The sequence below is a fragment of the Nuphar pumila genome, chromosome 4, assembly GCF_984573655.1.
Source record: "Nuphar pumila chromosome 4, dmNupPumi1.hap1.1, whole genome shotgun sequence".
NCBI classification, from domain to species: Eukaryota; Viridiplantae; Streptophyta; class Magnoliopsida; order Nymphaeales; family Nymphaeaceae; genus Nuphar; species Nuphar pumila.
Window position 1 is genome coordinate 39,671,830 of NC_143252.1, and position 6,234 is coordinate 39,678,063.

Consider the following 6,234-nt stretch of genomic DNA (forward strand, 5'->3'; position numbering starts at 1 on the left):
ATTTGTCATTGTTATATTATGCATAAACTTCAATATACTTCATGACAAATACGCCACAGTCGTGGTGCCCTCGTTTGTTTTAGATTGATCACATATAAGACTTCGCATGCATTCATGCCTGCGGGATAGTGCAAAAAGCTTTGAGGCATAAGGTATGGATTCCAAGAGGCAGAGAAGATGGAGCCCGCATGACTATAACATATTTCTCATGAAGTATATCAAAGAAAAGAGGAAGAGAAGTTAAATATATTAGGGTTTTAGACCTGAAAAATGGGTCAGGTTGGTGATGATGGACAACCTAGACAACATGTTTTAGGCCTGGACAATGTATTCTTTTTTTAACAAGCATAAAACACTAGTGCCACTGAACAAATCATTGTAATGTTTGGCCTTCGTAAATGAAAATCGTAAAAGCGATTAGTGTTGCGTACAGTGGAAATCATAATTTACTTTTACAATCATGCTATCACGATTTACACAATGATTGATAAAAGGTTGAAATGATTCATACGTATGAAGGCTACGTGCTATCGCGATTTGCTTGATACCGATTGGCTTGCAACCAATTATAATTCATTATGTAACATAATATTCTATAATTATATAATTCTTTATATAACAGATCAAGAATTATTTTTTATAGGCGAAGTGTCCGATCATGACATGTATAGCCATTGACATAAAGCAGAAAATATTTGTCCTATCACGATTTGCTTTTACGGGCTTTGACTAAACCTCATGACAAGTTTCTTCAAAATGTATCTCTTTTATGGCGTATATTTGATTTGTGTTGTGTACTGTAGAAAGGAATTGCAATATCGTTTATTGAATATTCTTCTAATGTCAGTGGAACATCCACAAAAAAATGTGCCCAAAAACTCTGCAAAGATCTCCAAGATAACATCAACCGGCTGCAAGATGAATTGGCCTAGAATTTACTTGCTTCTGCATTAACCACAAGAGGGATTTGTCAAAGACGTTTTGGGTGTCGAAAATGGTGAGTGGAGGTTTTGCTCAACACACGATGCTCCTTTACAAAATAATAGAGGTTTCGCTTTTATGATCTTTCTATTATGATTTACACAATGATTGATAAAAGGTAGAGGAGAAAAAAGAAGAAAAAGAAGAAGATGCGCTGCTATAGAAAAGAGGAAGAGTGGTTAAATAGATTAGGGTTTTAGGCCTGGACAATGTATTCTTTTTTTAATAAGTGTAAAACACTAGTGCCAATAAACAAATCGTTGTAATGTTCGACCTTCATTAATGAAAATCGTAAAAGCGATTAGCGTTGCTTATAGTAGAAATTATAATATACTTTTATGGTATTCCTATCACGATTTACACAATGATTGATAAAAGGTTGAAACGATTTGTACGTATGAAGGCTACGTGCTATTGCAATTTGCTTGACACCGATTGGCTTGCAACCAATTATAATTCATTATGTAATGTAACATTCTATGATTATATAATTCTTTCTATAACAGATCATGAATTGTTTTTCATAGAGGAAATATCCGATCACGACATGTACAACCACGAACATAAAGCAGAAAAGATTTGTCCTATCATAATTTGCTTTTATGGGCTTTGTCTATGTCAATGATATGTTCTATAGTGATTTACAAATCGATTTAAGTAACAGTTGCAAACCGATATAAGTAAATCGCGATATTACATATAGATCACAAAGACAAACAAAAATATATCGTTGTCATAATTACTTTACAAATATAATTAGATGTCCCGTTAATTACCTACTGGTGATGATATCTGTTTTCTTTAATGATGATGGTCATGTATTTTATCTAAGCCAAACTATTGTGGTCATGTAAAAAAAGACTAGATTTTTTCGTAAATGATTGAGGTTATAAATCACATCGATTTATAGTTTTGAAGTTACCGCGACAACAATATGTCTTTGTTAGTTTTTGTGAACAAAATCAATTCGTATTTATAAAGTTACCTCAATTTGTATCATTGAATTATTCTCGATTTATACTTTACTAACTCTAAACATCGTGTCACTTTGTTTATTGTTTTTCTTTTCAGCCATTTATTAATCAGTTATTGTGTAAATCGTTTCATGGCCAAACCATTGGTTATAATGTATTGTAACTAGATACTCATATTTTTGGTAAATGAATATGGTTATAAATAACGCTGATTTGTATTTAAGAAGCTACCACGACAATGATATATCTTTGTTTGTCTTTGTGAATGATATCGATATGTAATATCGCGATTTACTCATATCGATTTGCAACTGTTACTAAAATATTGTTTCTTTATAAAACATTAATTGGTATCATGTTGTAAATCACCTCAAATTTACCTTGATTTTTATCGTTGAATTTCACATCGATTTGTATTTATGTGTTTAGGTGGGGGAGTGATTGGATTGGGTTGGTTGTGAGACATATATATAATTTAATTAAATTTATTTAGTACTTTTAATAGTGTTTATTTGCATAACAACTTTTTGCACAACGATTCAACTACAGTATATGTATAACGATGTGTATATGTGAAGGCTAGATGAGACAATTTATCTGTGCACTTTTATTGCGATTTGTACTCATGCATAGTGCGATTTTCATCTAGTTGTGATCGACATAGACGTCATTGTTTAGATCATGATAGTACACTACATGGTATAACAATTTATATACCAAATAAATCATCATAGAGGCGATTTACTAATGGTGTAAAAATTAAGCTACATCGATTTAACAACGATCACACACATGTAGTAAATGTAACAACTTTTTACTTTTAAGACAATTTATTTACAGAACAACATTTTGCGCAACGATTCAACTACAATATATATATAACGATTTGTATATGTGAAGGCTAGATGAGACAACAATTTTTACTAATGGTATAAGCACTAAACAACGCTGATTTACCTATGATATCAAAATTATAGCTTTGTAGGCTAGATGAGATAACAATTTATACATGTGAATGATACATATTACAACGATTTATACATGTGAAGGATACATTATTAAACAAAATTCACACGTGATTCCTGTGTTCCATAGCTCACTTTCGAATAGAACTGAGTCTGTCATGAAACAGAACAATATAAGACACTACATTAAGTTTTATAAGAAATGCAAACATCCTCCCAACATTGATTACCTACCAAAAGACTTGTAAAACTGAAGCTATCATTTCAAAATAACTGGTCAGAAGGATTGAAGGTTCCAATGTTGTAGTGCACGTCTGTAGCGTATTGCTGCATGTTGGAAATTACACAAGTTAGATATTGATAAGCTGCACATAATACAATTTACATGGGAAGCAATATAATGTATTACATATCTGTTTATACGAAGAGCTTGGTTGCTTTTCCTTAGAGGTTGGTTGTTTCTTAGACCTTTTCTTGCCAACCAATTCTAGTGCACCTTTTGTCCTCCAACGACTGCGATCAGAGGCCAGTTTTTTTTTTATAACCTTCGCTAGGTGAATTTTTTCATCATAATTTATAACGTTGACTCCTAACTTGTTGAAGATGATATTTACGCTTCAACATAACTTTTTATGCGGATCAAGGGAAGCATGATTTTCACCTCTGTTGTTTGCTCTCATTTTCTTGTACTGGTCTTCATAAGCTGCAACAGACTGATGGTGAATTAACTGCACGTTTTCAAGTAACTCCTTTTGACACTTTTTTCATGCATACATAGGCTTCTTCACTTTTCGATGCCAAATTTGCAACATGCATAAGTGACCTACATAGTTGTTGGTAACGGGAGACTACGTGTCACTTCTCATCAACAACAAATTGATTGACATTATCTGTATCCAGCAGTTCAATTTTTGCTTGTCTCGTCCGTCTTCACATTAAATATGACTCATGTATTTCTTGTATATTCTCTTGATTAAGTGTCTTTAATGCATGACGACATAAAATACCTTTAAATTCATACATTTTGCACGTACATTCAACTGTTTCGTTGTTAATATTGTACTTAACATGTGCTTCTTGCCTTTTCAGATGCTCTTCGCCCTCCCATATAATATGGTATTTATGCATATTCTCGGTTTCCACACGTCCTTATATGTTACAATTCATGACCTGTATAACCTTCTTCTTAATCCATTCAAATACAGTTAGTTTTTACAGATCTATAAGTCACATCAATATTTTCATGCCCAAAGTTACAAGGCATGTATTGAAGTAATTCACATCATGTTCAAGCTCATTTTGTCTAAGACCATCTACAAATAATCCATATTGTTCTATGAAACGAAACATTTTTAAACATGAATACAAAGTTTTCTTCAGTGTAACATGCATAGATTTAGTTCTTTGTGTGCTTATCATACCTGCACAAAAGTATTGTCTTCCATATGCCAATGTTCACTTCTCTTTTTCTGCATATAAATTTTGTAACCACACAACATTTAAATCATTTTCTCCCAATCAGACATAAAGGTGACCTCGTCTATGATCTCAAGTACACACCTTGTAAACTTTTTGTCAAACCCTGTCTTCTGATTAAATATGTGTCCTATGTTTTTTGCTGTATTTTGAAAGATATGCCACAAACATGGACGATGGTGTGCATCTGGCCATACATGAGACACTCCAGCTGCAATTGCGTGATCACCATCTATAAGTACAACTTCAGGTTGCTTCCCATTCATTGACTGTGTAAATACTTTAAACAACCACTCAAAGTTTTCCTTGGTTTGGTCATACAAAAAAACATTGCCTAATATACAACTCTGTGAGTGATGCTTCACTCTGACAAACTGTGCAAATGACCACTATTCAGTATTAATCTTCATTGTCGTATAAAAAACAAGCACATCATTGAAGCATTCGTAATCTACTATTGACTTTGAATCTGCCCAAAACATATTCACAACATATCCATCTTCATCCAGTTGCATTGCACTAAAGAAACCAAGGTCAATGCTTGATTTCTTCTGTAAGTAATCAACCAAAGAACATATTTCTCTATTCTTCATGTTATATGTCCTCTTTCTTTTCAAGTGGTTTCTTAGATCCATAGGTGTGAACGACACATTCTCGCAACCACTATCTATATGCATGCACAAATTGTATGTCTTCCTTGGTGCAATGCTGGCGCTATCAACTATTTCAGCAATTGCAGCATGCACTTCAATTACTTTACGATGTGACCTTAACATAGGAGTCATAAATGAAGCTGCTAATTCATGGTTATGATTACTGATTAAAGTATAAACTACATATTTCTCATTCAGAGGTCTTCTTAACACCATTCTCGCTGGACATCCACATCTTAAATCTGGCTTGCTCCTTGTTGGATTTCCACTTGACTTCTTCCAACCTTTCTTAGAACAAGCATATGTCTTTTTCACCACGACACCCTTTGCATTTTTTGACCAAGAATACCTTATAACACTGAAGCCAAGTTTTAAGGAATAATCATTGTAAAATTTATATGCAACTTCCTCATTATTAAACTGTATTCCTTCTACGCGAACAGAGTCAAGTGTACTATCACGTATATTCCTAGTGCCTACACCTTTATCAAGTGTACTATCATGATTGTCTACCTTATTATCGAATACATTTCTTTTGCTGAAACATTCAAGTCAAGAGTGAATCCAATGCTTGCACCCTTCTTATCATGTGCATCATTAGTGCACATATTCACTTCTTCAGGTGCGTCATTAGTACAAATGTTTACTTCTCCATAACTCTCCAATGATTGAGATAAATCATCTTCACTGCAACCAGATGAGAAGCTCACCACTGTCATAAGCAAAATATTAATTTTCATTAGCCAGCGCATACATTTACTATGATTTATTCAAGATGCATATAACAACGGATACCGATAAGGTTAAGCAAGTCAAAGAAACAATTGAATGAATGACAATATAAAAAAACAATGATTTGTTATTTGCTTATACTATGCATCGAGTTATTATTTACCATGCCAATAAAAAAAAAATTATCGTATATGTGTGTTGACGATAGCGATTCACGTGACAACGATTTAATTATATCTATGACGCTGTGAAGCAATTTCAATAGAAATCGCTAAATGAGCAGCAATTTGAATACGAAAATCGCCACCGCAAGCACGCAATAATGTATTTCCGCATGCACACATTTTAAAATTCTTTCTACAAATATCTTACAATTCGATTCTAGAAAACACATAATATCTTACAAATCAATATACATATCACATAATATATTACAAATTGATATGATAATTC